General features: G+C 47.4%; 1 long non-coding RNA gene across 2 annotated transcripts; it reads right to left on the bottom strand.

Moving 5' to 3' along the window:
- Positions 1-1434: 1434 nt before the first annotated feature.
- On the bottom strand, positions 1435-8721 carry LOC144283562 (uncharacterized). 2 transcript variants are annotated; one of them, XR_013352107.1, is made up of 4 exons: positions 8568-8721; positions 7373-7544; positions 6517-6651; positions 1435-1910 (listed from the first exon to the last, which is right to left on the bottom strand). It is a non-coding gene; the product is annotated as an uncharacterized LOC144283562 (long non-coding RNA). The 2 variants fall into 2 exon arrangements; XR_013352106.1 differs by lacking the exon at positions 7373-7544 and having other exon boundaries at positions 8568-8698.
- Between the last annotated feature and the right edge of the window lie 4287 nt (positions 8722-13008).

The following is a 13008-nucleotide window of genomic DNA, read 5'->3' as shown; positions in this document are numbered from 1 at the left end:
CATGCCGGGCAGCCAGTGAACGTTAAAGGGAAATAATCATCCTGTAATTCAGACTGGGAGGAAACAGTCATTTCTAATTATTGGTTCTCTAATGGAATTAAGGATCTGGCTTGGGCTGCAGCCTCCACACAGCTGCTGTTTCCGCTGATTCTTACTTTTGACGGAAAAGGCGAAGCCCGCCAGCCCGGCCACGCGCTGCCTCCTGCCACGGAAGACCCCTGGCAGGGTTTCGGCGATCTGGGCGGCGGACCAGGCTCGGAGAGCTGGCGCCTCTCAGGTCTTGGGCTCGAGACAGTCGTCGGGGATTATTATCTCCGGAGGTGGCCGGGGACACTTGCCCGCGCTCAGCGCCCGCGTCTCGGTGGCCTCGCTCTGGAGGGCCCGTCGTGCTGAGCTGCTTAGGATGCGGACACGATTTTCTTGCTCCCCCCAAAAGACCCTTTTCGTCCTCGCCCTGCTTGGCCTTTGTCACAAAGACATGTGATGGCGTCGCCGGGTTTAATCTAACGTCCCCTGCCCGGGGACGCAGAGGACCACGTTTTCTGGTTTCCCCATAGTTCATGTGGAACCTCCTTCTGGCCCCGGCAGGTTTGGGGAGAGCTGCGGGCGACGGCTGTGCCAAGGCCCCTAGGGCACGGGGACCCCCTGAGAGCTGCCCCCCGTTGGGGCTCCGGGTCCTTCCCTTCACGGGCGGAGACACGGGATGAACGTGGCCCGGCCTCTGGGGCGAGGGCTCCGCGTGGGCCTCCTCAGGGCCCTGCGAGCCCGGGGCCCAGGGCAGGGAGCCCCCAGTGCTCCCGCCGTGGCTGGGGCGGGGTTCTGTTACGACGTCATCACCAGCCTGTTCTGGCTTCCAGCCTGGCCGGCGGCACCTGACCCTGCCAACCTTTCCTGGATCGTGCGAGTCAGAGGTGTCCTTGGGGCGTCTGGGGGGTTAAGTGCCGTGGGACTCCGGATTCCCGCTCAAGTCGGGAGCCCGGGGGTCCTGAGCTCGAGCCCTTGTCTGACCCCGTGCTCTGGGCGGCGTCTGCTCGGGCGTCTCTCTCTCCCTCTCCCCCTGCCCCTCCGCTGACTTGCTAATAAATAAATCTTAAAAAGGAACAAAAAAAGAGCTCTCCTGATTTTCCTGTGACCCCTTTGACCTCATCCCCGCGGCCTCCCATTAAGCTTCTTCTTCCCAATCCCAATCTTTAAATTTCAGAGTTTCTCAGTTTTCTACCCTGGCCTCTCATGTCCTCTCACTCTCCTCGGTCTCCCTAGAGCAGCTGCCACACGACGGGGATGCTCCGGCCTCCATCTCGAGTCCAGGCTTCTCTCCTAACTTACAGATCCCTACCCGTGTCCCCCTCCTCCTGGACGTCTCCTATGGATCTGAAGCTCCGTCGACTCGAAATTCAGCTTAAAATCCCTCTTTCAAGATGGCTCCTCCTCTAGTTTTTTATTTTATTTTATTTTATTTGTTTGTTTCTCAATTCTCAGCGAGCACTAGCACCGTGGACGGTAGCTCTTCTCCAAAGAGGTCCCGGGGACCCAGACCTCCCGCATTCATACTCCTGTCCACATCACCCCACATTGACTCTCTTTGGCCCCGTGACCCACTTTAACCAAAAGAATGTGGTGGAAATGAGACACGGCACCAACAGCTTCTACGTTGGCCCTTTTGGGAGCGTTGAACCGCCACCTCCGATGTCCAGCTGCCCTTCTGGGGAGTCTCCAGGGCAACACTGAGGCCCTGGGTCTACATGGAAGGAAGGCAGAGGCCCAGGTATCCCAACACTCCAGATGAGCCAGTTTCCCAGGCACCTGTGACAAGGCCTGGACATGTGCTGAAGCCTCCTTGGCTGCTCTAACCCAAGCTTCGGGGCGACTACAAACAGGAGAGAGTCCCAATCATCAGAGGAGCCATCCAGCTGTGCACCATCAGTGGAGAGAATCGTGCAAAATAATAAAACAGTTGTTTATAAATAATAATAAATAATAATAAACAGTTGTCTATAAATAATAATAAACGGTTGTTTATAAATAATAAATAATAATAAACAGTTGTTTATAAATAATAATAAACGGTTGTTTATAAATAATAAATAATAATAAACAGTTGCTTATCAATAATAATAAATAATAATAAACTGTTGTTTAGCTATTCAGTGTTGAGTGGTTCGTTATACAGCAACACGGACAACTGAAACACTATGTGCCCAGACGCCTGGCAATCCTCTATTCATTTCTCCCCTTCATCCTCCACATTGGGGTTCCAGCCCCTTTGATGATACCTCCTAAATATTTCTTGAATAGCACGTCCCCCCCACCCCCATGCCACTGCCCATTCCAGATCCCCCTTCTCCAGCATTGGATGCCTCCTGTAGCAACAGGAATCATCTAAAATGCTAATATGATTATGGTTTATGCTGGCCATCTAGAACTTTCTCATCGATCTCTATGGTTTTTAGGATAAAGTCCAATCCTCTAACCATCGCTTACAAATCTGTGCAGGCTCTTGTCCCTGCCTATTTTGCAGCTTCACCTTATGTGACTCTACATTACCAATCATCCTTGATTTGTTTCAATTTTTTCAGGGTATCATGTTGTCTCTTGATTCCTTTTGCTTTTTTCCTTGTTGTTCTTTCTACCGAAAATACTTTCTCCTGTGGTCATCCCTTCCCCTTTCTCCTTTTTTCAAATTCCTGCTCATCCTTCAGGTCTTAGTTTAAATATCATTTCCTCCTGGGAGCCTTCTCTGATCCTCCAAGCCTGGATTTGTTGTCCCTGCCAAGTGCTCCCATATCATTCATCAATTCTTTCATTCATCAAATTTTTATTGAGCTTATACTATGAGTCATACACTGTGTCATCCTTCCCCTATAATAGCACTCATCATCCTGTTCTGTAATTATTTGTTTGTCTGGTTCTGCCGTGAGCCTGCAGGCTTGTCAAGGGAAAAGACTCTGTTTATCTCATTCTACTTTGTACCCCTGGTGTTTAGCACGTAATAGATGCTCAGTGCATATGTAATGAATAAGTGAAACTAAAGTCAGTCTCCCCAGATGGTATGGCTAGTGGAAGGAAATAATTATTCAATACATACTTGTTTCTGATAAACAAACCACCTAATATTTTATTTTATTTTATTTTATTTATTTTATTTTATTTTATTTATTTTATTTTATTTTTTTTTACACCTAATAGTGAATATTTGGCAATAAAAAAGTTCATGGTTTACTGGAGACAAAGTACAATTTTCAGGGACAAATCAGGATAAAGACTCAAGTCCAGTTTGGCTTTCTCAAAGTATAGTTATTTACAAATTAAGGGGCTATAGTAGAGACCACTGAGTGTTAAGCCAGCGGCTTTGATTCTGGCCCATTGCAAATATCGGGCTAGATAGGAAAGCTAAAGCCAGAGAGTCACTGCATCATTTATTTCACAGACAGCACTGGTGTCTGGGTACTACTCTGAGAACAGCTTAAATATATTTGCTACAGAAAGATAGGATGTGAGGAATATCTTTATCCCAAAGACCAAACATGCCTCAATGATGAGTGGTTTCCAGGTAATTTTGGGTCCCTCCCAAGAAGGACTGTCCCCCCGTTGGCTGTTAGGGAGCTTGGAGAATGCTGGGTAGGTCAGTTTCAGATAATTGCCTCGCATTCATGGCCCCATTTTAGGGTGATTTCTGCAACAAACCTGGAGCAGCCACCAAAGCATAGGGGGCAGACAAACAGGCAGAGCCCCCGCCACCGTGGAACATGCGTTGGCAGCCATCGGTGGCTGTTTCTGGCCAGCGAGGTTCTTGTATTCATCGCAAAGACTTTCTACTTTTAGCCTAATTTTGGTAGTCCTTTGGCGTGTCCAGGAAGCCACCCCAAGCCCCTTTTGAAAGCATGTCGGCTGCAAATAGACATTTCATGTAACAGCTGTTTATTAAATTAAAATGGAGGCTTTATTCCAAAGACTAGTTTCTTTGGATATGGGGAATAAGTGTGAACTGTATTTTTCTATGGCTTCTGAAATTTTTTTTTCATTGAGAATATATATATATCTTTTACAGCAAGAAGTAACAACATAACAATTAATAGCATACGGGGGTAGAAGAGATCTTAATAGTTATTTTGCTATGCCTGTCATCATACACTTGGGAAGGTAAGACTCAGAGAAGATGTGATGACATGCAAACATTAGTCAAAAGTGAGCTTTTGTTTAGTATTTCGAATTAGATGTCAATACAGTTTATATCATCAGGAAAAGGGGAAAGCTTTGACTTCCTGGCCATGTTTGGAAGACTGTTTAAGACTATCTGCACCCCAAATCTGACAAATTGGCTCATCATTGGAGATAAATGCCTCTGACATCTGTATCTGAACTTGGATTATACATGATTCTTTTGGGGCATTTGAATAATAAAGCCTGAGTTAGCGTCTTAGTTTGCTGGGGCTGCGGTGGCAAAGCACCACAAACTGGGGGTCTTAAAAATCAGAAATTTATTGTCTCGTGGTTTGGGAGCCAGAAATCTGAGATGAAGATGTTGGCAGGATTGGTTCTTTCTGTTGGCTGTGAGAGCATCTGTTCCTTGCCTCTCCCCTAGATTTTGGCATTTTACAGGCAATCTTCGGGTTCCCTGGCTTGTAGAAGTGTCAGCACAATCTCTGTGTTCATGTGCACATGACACTCTCCCTGCGTGCATGTGTCTGTGTTCAAATTTATTCTTTTTATGAGGCTACCAGTCATATTACCAGAGGCCCAGCCTACTCTAATATGGCCTCATCTTAGCTGACTCCATCTGCAAGGAGCTTATTCCCAAATAAGGTCGCATTTGTAGGTACTGGGCAATAGGACTCCAACATACAGATTTTGAGGGGGACACAATTCAGCCTATAATAGTGTTATAGAAAAGAGGATGTTACGGTGCGGATGGGTGGCTAAGACACTTGGTAGCGGGCCTATTCTGAGCGGCGAGTTCTGGACAAAGTCAGGTAGGAGAGATTTGCTTGAAGTTTAGACTCGTGTCTCAGGGGATCAGTTCTTTGTAGCACAGACCCAAGCCGAAGGGTCTGTCCGCTCGTGGCCCCTGGGAATTTCGCGGCTGCCATGCCTCAAGTCCAGACCCCGCTATCTGGGTTTCTCTGGTGGAAGGGTCTTCTCTGACCCTCCAGGCTGTGGGAGGTGGATAGTTACCATTTGGTACGCTGTTTTTTGGCACCAGAATGATGAATGGACTTATATTTTATTTTCAATAAGTAGGCAGGTCTATTGCACTGAGTAATTTAAGAAGTAAAATGACCATTATGCCAGTATTTAAAAAGACTCAAAACTCTAAAAGCAAAATTCAAAAATCTCTTCTACTCCTAAGCCCTCACATTCTAGGGAAGGGGCCAACCTTTGAGACTGTGGATTTGAGATATATGCACCCCCACGTGATTACAGAATTATTCACAATAACCTAAATATGGAAGCAACTTAGGTATTCATCAATAAACAAATAGAGGGACGCCCGGGTGGCTCAGCAGTTGAGCATCTGCCTGTGGCTCAGGTCATGGCCTCAGGGTCCCGGGATCGAGTCCCACGTCGGGCTTCCTGCATGGAGCCTGCTTTTCCCTCTGCCCGTGTCTCTGTGTGTCTCTCATGAATAAATAAATAGAATCTTTGAAAAACCCCAAATAGATAAGGAAATATATATATGTCATATATATAACAGAATATTACACAGGCATAAAAAACGATGAGATTGTGCCATGTAAGACAACAATGAACGGATCTGGAGGGTATTAGCCTAAGTGAAATAAGTCAGACTGAGAAAGTGAGAAAGACCAATATCCTATGATTCCGCTCATAAGTGGAATCTAAAAAACTAAAACCCCACCAAAAACGAGTGAATAGATAAACAAAAAGCAGAACCAAACCTATAAATACAGAGGATACACTGATGGTTGCAAGGGCAGGGAGATGGGCAGTTGGGGGGAGTGGGTGAAGGGGCGGGGGAGGCACAGGCTCGTTATGGAACGAGCAGATCATGGGAATGTGGTCAAGGACATCGTAATCGGGACGCAAGGGGACAGAGGCAACTGCCCTTGCCCTGAGCCCAGCATCACGTATAAACTTGTAGAACCGTTAAATCGTACACCCAAAACTCCCTGTAACATGATGTGTCAACCATACAAAAAAAAAAAAAGACTGTGGTTTTGAAACTATTCAGGATAAAGAGAAAAATGAGTTGTAGAGTCCCCCCCAACTTTTCTTAAAGCCCGAAGCTTGGGAAGTGAATGAATAATCGGGTGCCAGAATTTGCTGAAATTACCTATTTTCTCAATTGCTTCATTCATCACTCTTATTTTATAGACAAATACGAAGTACCTGCACTCGACATTGGAGACATGCTCTTTCTGTAAAGAGATGCACAACGAAGTCTTTAAAAAATATTAAGGGAAGTTTTAAATACGTTAGGGGGTGACTGTGGAGTATTGCGATAGAGTCTTCCCTGAGGAGTACCCCCCCGCCCCCCCCCCACCCCTGAGCACGTACCTGGAGCTCCAGCGAGGCACCAGCCTGCAGAACGCGGCCATTCCCAGCCCTGAGCAGGAATCGGAGACCTCCACATCCTACTTTATGTAAGAGAATTAGCAGAAACTCATCTCAGTGGGCCTTCAAAAGAGGAAACTAAAAAAATAAAAAAATAAAAAAATAAAATAAAATAAAATAAATAAAAATAAATAATAAAAAAGAGGAAACTAAGCAGACAGCCTCGTTAATTTAGCATATAGACTTGGAATGCGGCACAACATCCATCATCTCATCAAAATTCAATTAAAACATGGGTTACTGGCCAAAGAAAAGGAGCCAATTTTCTCTCTCCCTCCCTCCCTGCCTCTCTCCTTCTCTCTCCCTTTCTCTCCCTGTCTCTCTCTCTCTCTTTTTGGAAGAGTTCTTGGAACATCACTAAGCCCTTAATGGTTCTTTCATTATGGGAGCCAATTTAAAAGGATAGTTTGAGCATTTGAATGACCCCTAACATTAGAAATTAGAACTTGAGCAGTTACACAATTGCTCTTAATTTAAAGCACGCTGGCGCTAGCCATAGTGGGCAGGGAAGGAGCATATTTAAAAGTCTTCTTTTTAAGGACTTTTGATATCATTATAAAACTCTTTGGATCCTACAGGATCTTCTTTTATATGGCAGAGAATGTGTAGCGGTGATTATCCACTTAGCTCAGACCCACTCCACAATTTAAAAAAAAAATGTTATTTGCTAACATACAACCAGACTTCACACAGGGAGAGGGTAAGCCCACAGGTCCTGTAACACGATTTGCAGTGTTAAATGTAATTGGGTCTCAAATTTTAAGCAGTTAAATGTCTTAATTTGTTCTTTTCTTCCTACCATAATATAATGAGGATAAACTTTGACACACAGCAGCTCTGCAAAGAGAAGATTTCTCCTCGTTCATTGTTTCTCAAACCAATCTTCTTTCCTGAAATTTGATTTCCGAAGTGCCTTACAGTCCTTAAGCCAGGTAGGCGGCAAGGAGTCCACTCGGAACATTCATAATCATCTGAAATAAAAGCACGCTCCAGAAGCCAGACGCACTTAAGACAATCAAATGGGGTTAGTCACCAAGTAGAAATAACTCTCTTAACCTCTCGCTAATTCTGCCCAGGAGCCAACCGACTGCAGCTTAGGTTGCTGAAGGGAATCACCTTGGCCCTGAAATAAATAGTATGAATCTCTGTGGGTTCAGTATGTACGTGTTGCCTCATCCACACAATTCATTTTTCTGGTGCTCCGGCCCCAATATTGTCAATTGGAGATTTGCCTCGTGGCTTGAAGAAGGAAAACCACAGTACGCCGTCCAAGGGACCCAGACGAAGCCTCTCTGTACAGGCCTTTCGAGCCCAGACTTCAACCCTAAATACTGAATGTGATATTTTTTTCCATATCAGTCAGCCTTCCAGCCCCGGGAAAAGTCAACGGAGACAGTGATTCTTAGATTCTTAGAAAAATCAAAGAAACGCCACGTGCGATTCGGGGAGGGAAACCATGGATTTGGATTTGACCACACCTGGCTGTGTTTTTGTTTGTTTTTCAACCAAATTGGGTCTGGCACACACGTTTCCCATTACCTGGTCAGCCCGAGGAGTAGGCTTCATTGCCCTTGTAAATAGGAGACCTGTCACACTCTATCAAGAAAGCCGACTTTCTAGAATTTTTTATGAGGTAGAAGTAACTGTTGACTTAAAAAGAGACATCAAATCTCTTCCTTTTGTTTTTGTTTCCTCCTAAATAGGCAGGTCAGGAGTTTGGTGTGGATGAAGAATAAACGAGACAAAAGTAAAACCAATGATAGTATTTTTTTTTTTTTTAAGTAGGCAAGTCAGGAGTTTGGTGTGGACGAAGAATAAACGAGACAAAAGTAAAACCAATGATAGTATTTAAAAAAAAAACAATGATATTAAAGGCAAAGAAGGTGTTACTAAGGAAAAACTACAGAACGTTTTAAATTTTGACCTTAAAACAAGTATAATCATATATTAAAAAAAAAAATGCCAAGTACTTCCAGGAATGTAATTGTAAGTACCTGTGCTCATTTTAATGTGATTTTTGGGGTGTGCCACAGACCAATGTTTCTGCCTCAGTTGGAAAGCCTCTCCATTCCAAGTGACGGAAAGACCAACTGCCTCGCCTTAAACAATAACGGAGTTAATAGGTTCCGTGGAACTCCGGGGCTGTGAGTTTCAGAATGGTTAGCTCCATGATGTCATCGTTGACTCTGTTGCTTCCATTTTTTTTTTCAGAGCTCTATCTTCCGTCGACAGTGTGGGCTTCACCCTAGGGCTGGACCCCTTGAAGTTATAGGATATCTGTCGGTACAAGTAGATTCACGTGCTTCCTTTTTCTTATCTGGGAAAGATAAGTTGCTCTCCTCAACTACCTAACAGACGTTCTGAGATTCCCGCTGACCCAGCCATCGATTGGCTTAAGCCAAGGCCACTGAAGCCAACGTCCACGGCAAACGGGGTGGGATGATCCCGATGGATCCTAACAATCAGACTTGAGCCCTGGGGCTGATGGAGGGGTTAATTCCACCTAAACTACATGACTGCTGTAGAATGGGTGTGGGGAAGGTAACGCTGGACACTGAGCTCAGGCGCCCCCACCTTTGGGGTGTCCGTTACCGTAGGCAGTGAAGAACACAATGATGCCTTTAAAGTTATTAGAAATCTCAGTGTTTTTATTTATTGAGGCCCCTTTCTGAGAGCTATTACAGAAGGAGAGGTTGTGAGGTTGTTCAACGGTTTCCTCACTTATGTCACTCAGACTTTTCTTCTATGAGTCACGTAAAAGCTTACTGAGGTGCATACGAGTTCAATTCAAAGTCAAAAATCATTCTCAAATTCTATGCAAAAAGGGGGGCATTTGGGGGGCTCAGTGGCTGAGCGTCTGCCTTGGGCTCAGGGCATGACCCCGGGTCCCAGGATCGAGTCCCGCATCGGGTCCCTGCATGGAGCCTGCTTCTCCCTCTGCCTGTGTCTCTGCCTCTCTCTCTGTGTCTCTCGTGAGTGAATGGATAAAATCTTTAAAAGAAATAAATGATGCATTAAAGAAAAAGACACTTCTTGGCCTTACTCCACCCCTCCATTTTTTACAAAAAAAAAAAAAAGCCCAAGAAGTTAGGCGAGGGCAAGTGATAAACCCCGCCCTTCAAAAGATTCTCCAGACAGAAAAAACAACGGCCCGCATTGGCCACTCTTCCGAAACAACCAGGTGAGATGACCCGGAATGGATTCCCGTGTAGCTGGTCAGCTACGGCCAGTATCAGCCCCTGGCCCCAGCTCCTCGACTTTCAGACCTTCTTTATTTTGTTGGTCAGAGCAGACTGTCCCAGGCTTCCCGGTACCACCTCGTGCTGCTTGTCTGTTCCCCTCAAATCTAGGTCAGGGGGTCGCCCGGCCCTAGGATGGGTGGAGGCCCGGCGGCCCGGACAAGGTGCGGGGCGTGAGATCCCTGGGTCCTGTGTCCGGGGCTGTCCTTGAGTGCGGGGTGGAGGGAGGAGGGCAGGGCCTGTTGGGCAGGGGAACCACACTGTCCTCCAGTTTGCCGTTTCTTGGGGTATCGCAAACGTTGTATTTGAGGAATTATCATTCCTGCTCTGAGAAATAAATACTTCTGACCATATTGCTGACAGAGCTCCTCGCGAAAGCACTGCTCTCCCCTGGAACTCTCCAGAAGTCGGCCCCGGAGAACAGCGTGCTCGCGGTCCCTGGCCATCCCACAGCTGCCCTGGGCCCTCCCTCACGCAGGCCTCCCGGGGGGACGGAGGGATGGCTGCCGTCCGTGAGCCTGGACGTAAGAAGAAAACACTGCCTAAGACCTGAAAAGACACATCTGCGGGTTATCGAGGTACTTGCATGGCTTCCCAAACGTAGTACTTACTCAGTTAATGTTTCCCCAGGTGTATTCTCTGGAACCCAAGCGTCAGAAGAGTTTTCGAGAAGAGTCCGGAATAGAGTTTCCTGATGAAATATATTTGGGGGAAAAAATGGGCTACTGCAGAAAGGCTCAGGCTTTTGGTCTGTATTCTCTGTCCCCAAGAAAAGGGATATGGGGCGCTGTCCCCACTAGTTTGACCATGGAATTCTTTTCTTTTTTTTTTTTTTTAAAGATTTTATTTATTCATGAGTGACAGAGAGAGAGAGGCAGAGACACAAGCAGGCTCCATGCAGAGGCTCCATGTAGGGACCCGATGCGGGACTCGATCCTGGGTCTCCAGGATCAGGCCCTGGGCTGGAGGCAGGTGCTAAACCTCTGAGCCACCCGGGCTGCCCATGGAATTCTTTTCTGGAAGAGTGTTTCATGTCACGCATCTGAGGAACACACTTTGGGGAAAGCTCAGCATGTCCGATCACCACGTTCCTAGGACCCTAGCATCTGCCCGTCTTCCGATGGCCTTCCTTACCAGCTGTGCTGGGACTTGGTTCCACGACACAACCCCCAAGAAAAGCTTTGCCAGTTTTTTTTTTTCTCAAGGACTTGTAGGATAGAGAGGCCCTCACGCTGTTTTCTCAAGGAGAGCAGATGTGATTCAGAACCGGACACCTCTGATTCATCGTCATTGTCGCATGTCTGAGGGCAGAGGACATTTGCCATTAACCTCTACCTGGATCCCTCCTCCCCCCTTAACCCATATCCTGCTGTGCACACACAAGGTCACAGTGGATGTGGGAGGTGGTCCCGCTGAGGTCTGAGACAGCTGACGCGAGTTGAGGGAGGCGTCCTTCGCAGCCCACTTTGAGGGCCGGGGTGATTCCTGCGCACGGAGGCTGCAGACGGAGCTCAGGGCCTGGGGTCAGCTGCGGGTCCCCGTGAGGATCCAGCCGGCCCTGAGGGCCCACCCTAGCCCCCGCGGGGAGGCTGGCAGGCCGGCGGGCTGCCCCCAGGCCAGTATCACCGGGCCGGGCCCAGCCACTCCGACGAATTCTCTTTGCTTCACCCGAGAACACCTTCCACTGTAGAAATTTTGTAGTCGAATGAAACTCTCATACACGGTCTTACCTGCTGTGGATTTAGGAGAAGACTTTCTTTCCATATTTTGTAATGCTCTTATTTTTTTTCATACTATAAATGCAATAGGTGGTCAGTGTGGGCAAAACACACAAGGGCATACAGATGGATAGAATCCGAATCACCCATAACCCCACCAATCAGAAGTAACTGCTACTGGTATTTTGGTTTATCTATTTAAATATTTTATTTCTTTTTGATTTTGGTACATTCTTATTTTGCATAGTGGTTTGAGGGTAGTTCTGTGCTCCTTGTGGCCCTAACCATGCGGGCTGGAGCTTATTTTGGGGAGTCCGCTCCCTTTTCTCAGAAGAGCTATACTGATAAGCCTGTCCAGCCACAGAGATACAAGTGCAGCAGGAGGTTTTTTTTTTTTATATTGGCCCCAAATAATCGTAGAATTATTTTATTATTTTATTTTATTTTATTTTATGTGTGTTTTTTTTATTGGAGTTCAATTTGCCATCAAAGAGTGTAATACCCAGTGCTCGTCCCGCCAAGTGCCCCCCCGTGCCCGTCACCCAGTCACCCCAACCCCCGCCCACCTCCCGTTCCACCACCCCTAGTTCATTTCCCAGAGTCAGGAGTCTCTCTGGTAGAATGATTTTATTTCTGTCACTACCAACACTCAGCAATACCAATGCTAATGGAAACTGAACATTTTTTTAATATGTAGAATAAGTCCTATTTTATTTTTTAAAAATATTTTATTTATTTATCCATGAGAGGCACAGAGAGAGGCAGAGACACAGGCAGAGGGAGAAGCAGGCTCCCTGCAGGGAGCCCAATGTGGGACTCGATCCCAGGACCTGGGTCACGTCCTGAGCCGGAGGTGACGCTCAACCGCTGGGCCCCCGGGTGCCCCTGTCCTATTTGAAGTACATTTTCTGATTTAATTCTCACAACAGCACCGTGTGATCACTCTATTATGCCGCGTCTCCCCCCCACGGAGAGGACGCACACCTGCCAAAGCCACGAGCGGCGAGGGCTGGGGTGGGCCTCCGAGCCCGGACGGGCCCAGGGCAGAGCCTGTGCTCCTTCGATGGATGGAGAAGTGAGCCGCGGCCCTCGGTGAGGGAGAGGCTGCTTCACAGTGGGCTGAGCATGGCCGAGGAAGGCCTCGTGGTCGGAGCCTCGATGTGGCTCCCCCGGCACATCCCTATGCAGGGGTGCCCTCCAAGGGGCGGGGGGACGGTGGGGGGAAGGGCCAGAAGTCGAGTGTGCCTTTCATGCCACAGCTGAGGAGGAAAAGCCCTGGCTCCCCGGGAACAGGTGCGCCCAACGGACTCTAAGAGGCACGATAGGTGCACCGTGGTCTGGGGTTCTGCTTTCTGGCCTAGTACTGGGCTCGGGGCCCTAAGCCGCACGGGAGCTGCTGCAGCCACAGAGCCGGTCAGCTGCTGCCTGGAGAGCAAAGACGCGATGGGCGGGGTCCGCGCTCGGGGCTTAAGCGCCAG

Source organism: Canis aureus, chromosome 14 (genome assembly GCF_053574225.1).
Source record: "Canis aureus isolate CA01 chromosome 14, VMU_Caureus_v.1.0, whole genome shotgun sequence".
Classification (NCBI taxonomy): domain Eukaryota; kingdom Metazoa; phylum Chordata; class Mammalia; order Carnivora; family Canidae; genus Canis; species Canis aureus.
Note: the sequence above shows the minus strand (reverse complement) of the source record. Positions and strands in the feature narration are given on the sequence as shown.